Here is a 13359-nt window from a genome sequence, read left to right as displayed (position 1 = left end):
GATGCTTCTCTGCTTTCTACTCCAGCGTAGTCTTTAAACTCTCTCCTGTGATTTTGTGAACATTTAAACTCCTCTCCTGTGAACATTTTTCTGTGATTTTGGCAGCCATTTTGAAAAAGCACCCCCTGGTGGTGAAATATGACACTGACAATTGAAAGACAAGTTGAAAGTGATTCATTATGATGTCCTTGAACAAATAAAAGTGAAAAATCAAAGTTGGCAAATTTATTGAAGTACTGATCAGATAGTGACAACTGCTGCCTGACTATCAGGTCAGCCCTGTTTATTTCTATCATTTTCAAATGCACATACATACACCCATACACACATACAGATAATTGCTTTATTTAATATAGTAGAATGTAATCACCAGACAAATTCCACTGTTGAATGTGATTAGCTGTGGTACTTTGTTGCAACTGATGTGGTTGATGTATTTGAGGTTTCACCATCAATCCTGACAGATAACATCACACCCCAAGTTGCATACACCTGTTTTTTTCCACTTGAATGAGTACTCTGTCACTGTTTGTGTGTCCATTCATAAATTGCAAGATAGTTTTTCTGATGACTTTTTCCTTGTTCCCATTTCCAGTGTCGTCTGTTGTGAGATGACTCAGCATCTTCCATAGGCTAATAGATCAGAGTTAAATAAGTTTCTGTCCTCAATAAAAAAATAGAAGAGTGTGAAGGTCTTTTATGTCATATGTTTCTCAAGCGTTTGTGTGATTGGTGTTGGCTTAATGGTTAGGGTGCTGGGCTTTGGATCCTTGGGTCCTGAGTTCATATCCTGCTCAGCTGTTGAATTAATACCAGGTGGGGTTAACTCAGCCTGTCATCCTTCTGAGGTCGGCAGACTGAGTGCCAGCATGCTGATATACTGTGTCGGAGTGGCGACCCGTACAGGATTGTGCCCAATAGCCAAGGAGACTGCTTAAGCAGCAACAACGCTCTGCACAGAGTGTGGTCCCAATCTCCTTCTCTCCTTTGTATGTCTTTGTTCTGAGTACCTGTATGATCATCTCACACCTTGCAGCTCTTGTCATTCCCAGTTTACCATAGCACATCCTATGGGTAGCTCTAAATCTATATTTTCAGTAGTTATTTGTTTTAAAGTGTCAAATTTTAATGTTTTTTTATTTTGTAAAATAAAACCCTGTGGAACCAACTTCCCCTGTCTGTTCAGTCTCATTCTTCCTTCCATGGTTTCAAGACAGCTGTTCACCACTCCCTCAAGTCATCCTCCATCCACAATCATGATCTCTTCTACCCCAAATAACTTCATTCTCAAGCACCCCCACCCCCCCTCCCACCACCCCACCTCTCCCTCACATCTTTTGTTTTGTTAGTTGTTGGTTGGTTTGTTGCTTTTCTGTTTCATCCCAACTTTTCCCTTCCTCTTCTTGCTGTGTTTCATTCAGTTTGTGTGCAGCTTGTTCACCACCAAGTGTGCTTCTCACCCACACTTTGATAGCACTCTCACTTCAACTCTACTGGTGGTGTATCCCCCCCTCCCCTTTCCATTTTGTTCCCTTCCATTCTGCTGTAGTTATTTCATGAGCCTCGATCATGTACACAAAAAATACAGTTCCAACTTACCTTTCCATATTGGTACACTTTCTGCAATATGAAATCAAACACTACGAAAGTGGTCACCAAGTCACAACTTGGCCAGGAATTGGGGGCCAAAATTACATATTCTCAAAAACTAGCCAACTCCATCCTCGTTAATGGTGTTCGAATATTGTCCAGCTGTTTAAAATGTACAATGGAAATGATTATCTTGCAGTCTTATGAAAATAATATGATCTTATAATCGTCTTTATAATAATTTTATCTTGATTAGTTATCAAGCAACAGCATTATTGTAATAATGGGAAATGACCTTGACCTGGACATGAATGACTCATCCTATGCATTTGATTTCATGTCCACTGGGTTTCTGGATCCTGAAAATGTTCTGATTTCTTCTGGTTCTTGATATGAGTGACGAACTTATAGCGTACTTTTATCATCATTTTACCTTTGTTGGGTGATGAAGTATGCTGATTTGTAATCTATTTAGCAACCTTTTTTGCCATTCGAAGTTGCCATTTCAGAACAAGGAAACAGTCTTGCCTGTGAAGGCCAGTGTTGATGAGTTGCTATTTTAGTTTTGCCTTAACGTGATTTCCTTAGAACTTTTGATACATTATCACATTAGATTGGGCATGTGTCTGAGTATTACAATGGAGATGCTTCTGTTGCAATTAGGAGTGTGTTGACCCATTTATTAATTTTTGTCACCCCTCACAAATTCTTGGACATAGTGCTGTATAACATTAATCAAAATATGGAGCACATGTTGATTAAAGGGAATCTAAAATTAAGTTATAAAATTATGTTTTTATTAGACATGATCATTTTGTATATTTTATCGAACTTCACAGTTTTTTACGTTTAAAAAGTACAATTTAGTGGCACATTCAGTTAATTTGGTTGCTCAGTGAAAATAAATTGTGGAGGCAGTCATGCTTTATTATCCGGGGTCCATGATTGGTTGTAAAATGCATGTGATGTTAAAAAAAAAATAAAGAAATAAAAAAGAAGAAGACTTTCTTTTGCATCGATCAAAGACCTATAAAAGTGAGACATGAATGCGTGCACAAAAATTAATGGAGAATTCAATAAACTGAAGGTGCTGCGCTTAAAGCTATATTTCGCATAAAAGTGTGGAATGAAAATTACATTTAATGAGCATATCTGTAAATTCTCATTTTTTTTTTATTTGAATTTTTTTTCCCCCCTCAAGATGGATTGAAGAAAGGAAAATATGCATCACCTTAACTATAGTAAAAAATATATTCATGTGGATGTGATTTTCTACCAACTGGCCTCTTACCACCGTCAATTTATTTCCTCATTCTCTATAAAATGATTGTGCTGCTATTACCAGCAGTACAATCATTCTATATCTGGGAGGGATGAAAAGGACATCACACGCGTGAGATGCAGTTCACGTTGGATACAGAGACATTTCCATATTAGGAAAATCATCCTCACAATCTTGACTGGAGGTTTTTTAGTGTTAACTGAACTGGAGTATTATCCCCTTTCCCCCTTTGGGCACCCCCCCCCCCCACCCTTTCTCCAGTCGAGCCATCCTGATCCATAAACCTAGTTGGGGTACTCTGTTGTAACCTTTATGTAGCCATAATTCCACACACAATGGTGAATACTTTTTATTTTATGCTTCGCCAATCACTTGAAAGCCTCAGATAGTTCCAGGGGTGGCCAGTAATCATCGGCTACGTTGGTGTAGCTCATCCAGCACTGACCAAGTAAATATATTAGATCATGTGTATGCGCTACCACTGTCACATTTAATACTTTTCATCCTCAGCAATGAGCTTGGTGATTAACGTCCGAGACCCATATTTAACAGTATTACTTTTAAATTAATACCATATAAGGGTCGGTTGCTGCTGGGTGGTTTGACTCTCCCTCCCCGTTTCCTTTAACCAATAATAACCTGACTATTTTTGCCCATGAGAATATGGGATAAAAATAATTGCAAAGCCAATGAAAAAACTGCAACATGATATCACTTATCATGTATTGGGATGAGCATGCCACTATAACCTAAGTGCATGGAAAGGAACTTGCCCATTGAGGTTGAAGAGATTAGGAGATGAGTATTCAATGCAGGTTTTATGAAATCCATCTTTTTTTTTTTAATCTGTATTATTGGACTCTATTGCCTTGCCCAGGTATACAGAATGAAAGGTGGCCTATTTATTGCTTTAGCCGCCGAAGGTGTATGTAGGGTATGTTTTCACCCATATTTGTCTGTCTGTCTTTGTTTGTGAGCAGTATATTTCAAAAAGTTGTGCACTGATTCGGCCGAAATTTGGTGGACAGTTTGAGTGTGCAACAATGACGACCTGATTCTATTTTGGTGAAGATCCGGATCCAGATCTGGATCTGAGAATTTAAAAATATATTTTCAATGATTCTTCACCATTGAGGAATAGGCCCGAATACTATATATAGCATGATATTTCAAAACGTTATGGACGGATTCGGATCAAACTTGGTGGATGAGTTGGGTAAGTGACAAGAACAACAAGTGACCAGATGCAGATCCGGCATATCAGTGGCCTACAAAATGTAAAATGTTCAGCCTGGCAGAGGTATGCACTCTAATGAGTATCGTTCTCGTGAACTTATAAAAACACTTGTCGGCTAACGTTTTGGTTTGAGCTTCAGCAAAGTTCACAGCAATGACAAAGATGCCTGTCTTCTGTGTGGAATTTTTAATAATTATACTTTGCACTGTGAGAGTAAGAATCCAAGGCTCAAGGGATGCACATGCTGCACAGTATAAAGGAGGTGCACATCGGCAATGGCCGCTTGGGTACATAATTCGGGGAATCCACGAACCAGCCATGTTGGAAATATTTGTAGATTTATGGTTATGTTTTTTTTAAATTTTAATAAATGAGTTCAGTCCTGGAATGGCTTTGACTGTTGAGCTGCATGCTTCCATAGTTTTGTAGGTTGAATGGTATCAAGTAAAATTGGTGATGGCAACCACGAGGGAGGATAAACCACTCGGCTACTTCATTGTGATTCAATGTGACAAATAGGTCCTTAAGACCTCAGGGAAATAACACGTGATGGCCAAGAAGGGGTACTGGACTTCAGGTTCCATTCGACTCCCGGGATTCGGGCGACACTATATCCTCTCATCTTTCTTTGGAGGTAGCATTTTTCAACTCTTTCTTCTCATCCTGTGTTTTGTAATTGATGTCTCGACTATCTATCTCACCTTTTAACCTCTCCCCTTCCTTTTCTTCACTTTTTTTGAGAGAAACCTCAGTTCTTTTCCCACATCATACCTTTCCAAACCTAAATATTGATGTTGAGATACTTACATATTGCAAACTGTTCCGAGACCAGGACAGCGAGACTGATGTTCCTTGCAACAAATAGCACTTCCACGGTGCTTTGTAACCCATGTGGCGTTATTACTGGCAATCGTGTGGGAATGGAATTTTTTTTTTTGAGAAGTGGGTGGAAAGGTGAGTGCAGTATAGATTGAAGATATCAGTGTCGATGGCACCTACGTGTTCGAGGCATGATTTTCCACGACACATTACTCAAGCCATTTTATTAGTAGAATGGAGGACTTGTCTCAAGGAGGAAAATAGGCCTTTGCTTACAGTTTTGCAATAACTGTCTTTTCTCACAGTGCTAAGTGCCTAATCTTTGTCCCTGTGAAGCTATTTTACTGCATGACATGAATTAATTAATGTGTTCACATTTTAATCCCAAGAGATGAGTGTGCTGTAGCTGAAATGTTTTACAGTGTGCCTGTTCATTATTAACCCCATGTTTATTTGTATTGGTCAAGGCTCATGAGAGGGCTTACAGAGACCTAATAAATGCGAGGTAATAACCTGAAAATCCCAGGAACGAAGAATTAGCTATGCTGGGCTAGCAATGCTGTGGTCTCATTTGAAGTCGAACGCTGGTCGCAGGTCAGGATACTTGCTGAGCATTCCAACACCCTCTTTGCGTCATGAGCAATCACTTTAACTCCACATTTTCTGTGTGAATTGACATTTGAAAGCCTCAAAGAAAATGAGGGCAGAGAAATAACGGGGGACTCCTTGGCGCGACGAAGAAATGATTGCAGTAACCCTGTCACTCATGTATATTTGTGGATTTCATTTTATGCAACGTCGCACAGCAAGAGCTGAGCTGAGCTGCAAAGACAAGGCAGGGGTAATACTCATAGGCCTTTGGAAGGACTGTTCGAAGGTGAACAGTGCTTTGCAATGAGCCATAATGTAATGAATTTTTTTTTTCTTCCTGTTTTACAACACTATCTGCATCACATACATGCACAGAAATATAAAGCGTTATTCACATGGATGATGTAGTAAAAAAAACAAACAAAATTGTCGATTTCCAAACATGCTTATCAGATAGTTCAAATCCCATCAGACATTCTCGGAAGGCAAATAAATAATTGTGCTGCTTAACACTTTTTGAAGAACGAGAGTGGGACAATAATATATTTTGAATATTTTATGCTTTTGTTCCTCCATGCGGTTGCCCTTGTATCTCAAATATATATATATATATATATATATATATATATATATATATATATCTATATAAATATATTTATTTTGCCGACCAAATATGCAAGACCTATATGCATTGTTGCGGTGCTGGCGGTCCAGGTTAATCCTCCCAACCCAACTTGTGGTGACGGGCGGTTAACACCGCCTGCCCGGATGGTCAAGCGGTTTTTCCTTATTAGGAGGTGGACATGTTGATCCTTGGAGATTATCACGCGTGCAGGAAGGGTGTAGCGCAATGGCGGTGCGACAGGCGCACATAAATGGATGCACAGGGGGGTTATACTCGAACCCCATAACAAATACACCGACACAGCCACTTAAAATGAACACATTTAATGAAAATCGACAAATACTTACAAAGCACAACAATCAGAATATAATAATAATTGTGAGAGAAAATAATCCTAAAGTCTAAATTGAGGCGCCTCTACATCCAGACTTAAATACAGACAAGGGGAAACAAAAGAAAAGAAAATCCCTCCTTTATTCTGGCACTTAGCTTTGTCCAGAGATGGTTTTTGTGGAATGTGGAATCGAGGCGCTTCTATTTGCACGTGTAGACGCTCTGTCACAGCGGGACAAACGTACGTCAGGCAATTTGTGAGTGGTATTCAACACCAAGGCTCACCGCCCATTTCTCTCTTGCACTTTGTCTGTTCACAATGATCGCTCACACGATGAGACTATTTCTAAGATCCCATGATCAGATAAGACACTACACGACTCAGCCGAACAGTCAATGGGTAGTGTCTTGCTTAGTATGTGAGCCAATTTGCTTCAGCATGAAGAGGAGAATCATGCCATCTTCTTCATGCTTTTTATGGAAAGCCAGCTGTAAAGCCCTGTTCTTACAGGCCATTTCCAAGCTATGTTCTCTCTTGATTGCATGCGACCCTTACTCAGCACTCAATCATTCCTCCTCCAAACTCTGTCTGACGTCACACCGAACCCCCGTTTCCTCCTCCAGGGTGTGTCTTGCTCGCACAAAACCCGGGAAGGTGGGGCCTCTACCCACTCAGCACGTTTGGCTTGCTTCTGACATCATGCCCATCAATCATCAGCCTTGGGGGGCGTGATTTCGCCCGCCCTCACCCTTGGAGGTCGGGCTTCTGCTGCTCGGCACCTTTGGCTCGCTTATAAATGCAAAAACATAGGAATAGGTTACAGGGGGGCAATCACATACTGGGGGAACTTATCCTTAATCCCTGTCTAATTAACACCACACCACCCCCCTTGTGGTGACACGTAACACTTAAGCTCACTGTCTCCCTACTTAATTACATCGAGATGTCTCCTACATGTCTACGGACCACACAACTATCTTCAATCCTAACTTTCCCATTAAATTCCTCCATCTACCCCCACAACTGAAACAGTATTTCAAAATGCTTATCATGATTGATTTATTTGCATCCCCAGTTGAGCCCAAAGCAATGGCTGATGACCACCTTTTGATGTCTTTATTTATTACTAGTATTAGCTTCAATCACTTATTGAAGTGAACATGTCGGCTTATTGAGGTGAACTGAGTTAGAAGGACTTTTCCACTTCCTCGAGCGGAATCCCTCGTGAAAATCTCGAAATTGTGGTTCACTCCCCCGCCCATAACACCCTGACCTATTTTCTTGCATGGCCTGATTTTCCTTGCTTTATTGTGAGCACGACAGAGCTGTAAGGTGCTGGGGATGGGCAAGAGTAATAAAAATAGGGACTAAATAGTGCAAGGGGCAGTCTTGGAGCATGTAACACAGGAGAAGGATCTGGGGATGGTAATGTGTGCAGGAAGTAAGCAGACAGTACAGTACCGGGCAGCTATAGGTAAAGCTAATGGGCTTTTTAGGTTGTATTCCCAGGGGAACAAATTATATATCAAAAGGTTGTGTTAACTCTGTACAATAATTCAGTGAGGCCTCATCTCGAATATTGTGTTCAGTTTTGGTTGCCACATCTGAGAAAAAACACAACCGTGACATAGAGAGTTCAGCATCAAGTGATGCTGTTGATTCTGTGGCTCGCTCGACTCAGTTGTGAGGAGCAAATGAAAGACGGGACTTCTTTTTTTTTTCATTAGTAAGGAGGCAATTGCGAGCAGATCTGATGGAGATCTTTAAGCTAACCAGACATGGTGGCATAATGGTTAGAGTGTTTTGAATCTGGGAGGTCGGTGCTTTGAACTCAGGGCGAGTCATTCCAATAACTTTTAAAATGGTATGCTGCTTCCTTGCTCGACACTCAGCATTTAAAAGGAGAGAGCATGGACAAACAACCATATGTTGGCAAGCATAGCGCATGCTCTGATTGGCTGAATTGCTTCCTGCATCGAAGTTACTTGTAAGAGAACTTGTATTATTATAATTATTATTATTATATTGAAGGATGTGGACAAAATAAGTGCATAAGAGGTTGTTTTTTTTTTCAGCAGAATGGACAGTGACAGGTTCAAGTCGATAAACTGATAGATTTAATTAATGTCGTGTTGATGAGCAGAAGGATGATGGCCCTAATGGCGTCATCCTGCGTCAAAGTTCCGTGCGTACCAGCTTGACCCTGAAGTACATATAGTCAGAGGTACTAGACCACAAAGGCATGAAACCTTGGCCCCATAGCTCACCTTTACGAGCTCTCTTTCAGATTTACTGACACTGCCTCTTGGAGTGGATTTCATTTGACAGAATAATTTGGAAATAGGAAGCTGTTTATCACATGGCCTTCCTTGCCTTTGATTCAGCTTCATAATAGTCTCCAAGCAAGTACTCCACATCTGTGCAGTGCTGTTCGCACCATCAGCCTAGTCTGCACCTCCCAGCACTAACACCTGGCTTTTCCCTTAAATACTGGCAACTCACGAGCCTCAGTTTGACGTTTGCACATTTTTTTTTCTTCCTTTTCTGTCATTCAAACTTCAAACACAAGAACTCCATCACCCCTTTCATTGCTCTCGGTCTAAACAGGCTGTACCCTCTGACCGCTGCTGTCTTTCTCCTGCCAAAGGCATTCCTGCAGTGCTCTGACCCTGCCAGGAACCACTGTAAAACAGTTTGGTACCTCGTAAATACGACACAAATTTGCCATCATAAGCAGTCAAAATGTTCAAATCTACATTACGGTATATTATCCCCTGGAGAAGTGTTATTTAAAATGTCTGATTATAAGACTACCTGATAATAGTTATGCTAAATACAGGACAATTTGAAGCATCGTTCTGAAGCTACGAACCAAAACTACAATGATCCCAATGCAAAATGATAAACACCTTTATCATTTTTATTGCCTTCCTAATATGATCCGAATTGGCATTGTAAAAGGTTATAATATGGGTTATTGTCTTTAAAGGTTATAGCAAAATCCAATGACAATAAAAGGGAGGTCACAGTGATTGGGGGAGGGAGGGGGGGGCTTCTTTACTCTGTTCTCATGACCAAGATAGAGAATGTAAAATGGAGAAAATCAATTAGCATGCAGGGTCGACGGATTTAGGATCCTGGAACTTAAATGAGATGTTTATCACATTTCATGACATGATTCAACACCCTGTGCTCGAAGCCTTGTATTGGGGTATAAAGTTGGCTCAAAGACCATGAGGGCATTGGGGGCCAAGTTGGAAAAGGGGAAATCAAGGAATAAATGTGAAATAATCACTTTCATTCCTGATAGATGAATGAAATCCAATTATATGGATAACCTCCATGAATGATATCCCATTCACTTTCCATCCATCCATTGGGACCACACTCTGTGCAGAGCGTTGGTGCTGCCAAAGCAATCTCTTTGGCTATTGGGCACAATCCTGGACAGGTCGCCACTCCGGCACAGGGTACCAGCAAGCTGGCACTCATTTTGCCGACCAAAGAAGGATGACATGCAGATAGGATCCAAGGATCCCAAGCCCACCACCTCACCATTAAGCCAAACCAGGCATATTCACTTTCGATTCATCCAAAATACAGCATTGGATAATACTGTGTTTGAATAGTACGGTGCTTGGTGTTGAAGACTATCCAAAGGCGAATCTCTGCCACACTTCTCCAACCAATTGTTATAAAGCTGCCAAAGTGCTCCAAAGGTCTGCACATCGACAGAATGCATAATTACCATATAGGCAGCCAAAAGGGTACGAGTACTACAATGTCAAATCTCATTCTTTCATAATCCATACTTTGGGCGTCTTTGATCGGTCAAATTCAGGGCCATCGGGAACCAAAATGCTACTACTAAATGATTATACCATCCCATTGGGTGGTGTTAAACACACGCCGTTTATTGTAATTATTAAAGCCAGGGATTGGCAGCTGTGTGCCTTGTGATAGCTCTAATTACTGATAATGCAAGCATGAGCTGCCTAAAATGCCAGCCACACATGGCAGCTTCTTTGGGATACAAGCAAAATGAACCCCTTTCCACCCCCCCCCCTTCCTTTCTCTTGCCATGTTCCACCTCGGGAATAGGAACCCTATCTCAAAATGCCCTTGAGGCATGGGCAATGGTGTTGTCGTGGCAGTTTGGTGTCACTGTGACCTTCGCTTGCGCTGAAAAAGCATTTCCAGCCACAAACGTTTCAATTATCATCAATATCAACATGAAAATAATAATCATCGATCATAATCATCAATTCATTCATCCTTTTCGCTAAAACAATCCACTTCACATTGCAATCTTCAGGCTGGGTTGAGGACTCTCCCATGGAAAACTTGAGTCATAATTTACCAAATGTGTTGTAAAACATTTACAGTATGATACAAATTATATGCCTAAATGTTATTACACAATGTATTTTTCGACATTGTAGACATGGTAGCTTTCTTGTGATCTATTGTTCTCCATATCATTCTTCTTCTTCTTCATCTTTCAGCTGCTGCCGTTAGGGGTGGCCACAGCGGATCATCCGTTATGATCCGCATACTGATTTGGCACAGGTTTTACGCCGGATGCCCTTCCTGACGCAACCCTGGTCGCCTCTTACGACACAGGGATAAGGATTGGGTTTTGCCATGATTCCGGGCTGCCCTACACCCTCTCATAGCACGGCCCAGCGCAGAGCCCCCGTCCTCAAGCGATCCTCCAACCCAAGCCTCCGAGTAGCCGGATTACAGGTGCATGCCACTACACCCGGTGTTCTCCATATCATTGAACTGTTCAAATGCTGTCATGTTAATCCTGGTCGTCCAAGCATTGAGCCCACATACGGAGAGCACAGAGTTGCTTTCTATGTCCTCCCTCAATTAGTCCTTTGTCATGATGTAAAGTGCTGGGGTGGCTAAAACTAATGAAAACAGGGACTACAAAGTACAAAGGTTAGTCTTGGACCACGTGACACATAAGTATCTGTTGGTGGTAATAGATACATTAAAAACTAGAAGAGCACTCGGTCGAGGCAAACCTCTGCCACACAATATCTGATCCATGAGAACATATCTGGCCCAATACATTTTAGAAATATCATGCTATATATCGTTTTTGGTCCTATCTCTCAATGGTGGAGAATCACTTAAAAATTAAATAATTTTAGTATCCAGATTCAGATCTTCACCACAGTCGAATCAATTAGTCCTTTCTACACACCCAATGTGTCCACCAAGTTTCATCCGAATCCTTCGACAACTTTTTGAGATATCGTTCTATATATCAGTTTTTGCCCTGTCCCTCAATGGTGAAGAATCACTTAAATAATTCTAGTAGTCGGATCCGGATCCGGATCTTGACAAAAATGTAATCAGTTCGTCCTTTTCAGACACCCAACCTTTTCACCAAATTTCTTCTGAATCCGTCCACAACTTTTTGAGATATCCTGCACACAGACAAACAAACAGACAGAAAGGGGTGAAAACATAACCTCCTTCACCTTCGGTGGCGGAGGTAACTAGAATGGCATTCGCTGGAGCACATACCTCCACCAGGCTGAACAGTTTACGTTTTGTATACTACTGTACTCATAGGCCAGATCTGCATCCGGACTTTAACCAAAATCTTATCAGCTTGTTCTTGTCACCTACCCAACCTCGTTTTGTCATAATCCGTCCGTAACATTTTTTTGAGATATCGTGCTATATATAGTTTTGGCGATATCTCTCAGTGATGAAAATCACCGAAAAATTAAAGTATCCGGATGCGGATTTTCAACAAAATCTAATGAATTCGTCCTTCTCAAACAACCAACCTCTCCCCCAAATTTCATCTAAATCCGTTCATAATTTCTTGAGATATTCTACTCACAAATAGACAGACAGAGAGACAGACAGATGGGTGAAAACATCACCTCCATCCACCTTCATTGGCAGAGGTAATGATGCGATATGAGCTGATGTTCATATTGGAAAGGAGGTGATTAAGAGGCAACTGAAAGAGGTGTTTATGGCAATGAAGGGTATGGACAAAATAAGTACAGAAGAGTTTTTCACCAGAATAGTCAATGACAGGCTTTTGGATATTGAAGAGAAGAGTTGGGACCTTAGTAAGGCAGGGGTCTTACATTCAGAGTGGATAATGAATGAAATGGTCTCCCTGGGGGGATTTGGCAGCATAAATGGTATATATGTTCAAACTCATCCTGTGCTAATGAAATAAAATGTATCCTGTGCATCAATCAACCTTAGCCCATCATATGTGTGTTCAAGTGTCTTGTTTGAATAATGATGACTGTACCACATCATATATCATCATCGTCGTCGTTTTACGGCCATTTCCATGCTTGCATGTGTAAGCCGTGGTTCACCTAATGGCTGCTGTCCAAGCTGCATGATCCCTTGCAAGCACTTTTGTTCGGCCTTTAACTCTAAGGTCGTCTTTCAGCAGCACATCCAATGTTTTTTTCAAATGGCCTCCAGCTCTCCTTCCATTCACATTCATATTTACACATCTTCACACAGCTGCCCATTCCCATCCTTTCCACATGTACAAACTATCTCAACATACCCCTCTGCACAACCTCACCAATGCTTTCTACTGCATACATAACCTATCTCTTAATTAGACGTTTGGTTTCCTATCCTTCACATTACTCATCCATCTCACCGTTCTCATTTCATTTCATTCCAACCTCCGTCCATCCTCCTTTTTGATCACTCATGTTTTACTCCCGTACAACATCACCCTTCCAATGGAAGCTGTATAAAGTTTTCCCTTTAATTAGAGAGAGGTCCCTCTTGGTGTCAATCGGGGTAACAACTCCCTAAACTTCCTCCAGCCACTTCTAATTCTTGCATTCACTGCTTCTTCCACACCACTACCT

General features: G+C 41.1%; 1 long non-coding RNA gene across 1 annotated transcript in view; it reads left to right on the top strand.

Annotated features, from left to right (window-relative positions):
- The window catches only part of LOC147021663 (uncharacterized), an 82915-nt gene extending 71696 nt beyond the window's left edge, over nt 1–11219 (top strand). Inside the window, exon 3 of the long non-coding RNA XR_015060594.1 lies at nt 10984–11219. This is a non-coding gene — a long non-coding RNA (uncharacterized LOC147021663). The remainder of the gene's footprint in view (nt 1–10983) is intronic.
- The last annotated feature ends 2140 nt before the right edge of the window (nt 11220–13359 follow it).

This window comes from Eptatretus burgeri, chromosome 8 (assembly GCF_056783735.1).
Source record: "Eptatretus burgeri isolate ZD-2024b chromosome 8, Ebu_testis_v1, whole genome shotgun sequence".
Classification (NCBI taxonomy): Eukaryota; Metazoa; Chordata; class Myxini; order Myxiniformes; family Myxinidae; genus Eptatretus; species Eptatretus burgeri.
Note: the sequence above shows the minus strand (reverse complement) of the source record. Positions and strands in the feature narration are given on the sequence as shown.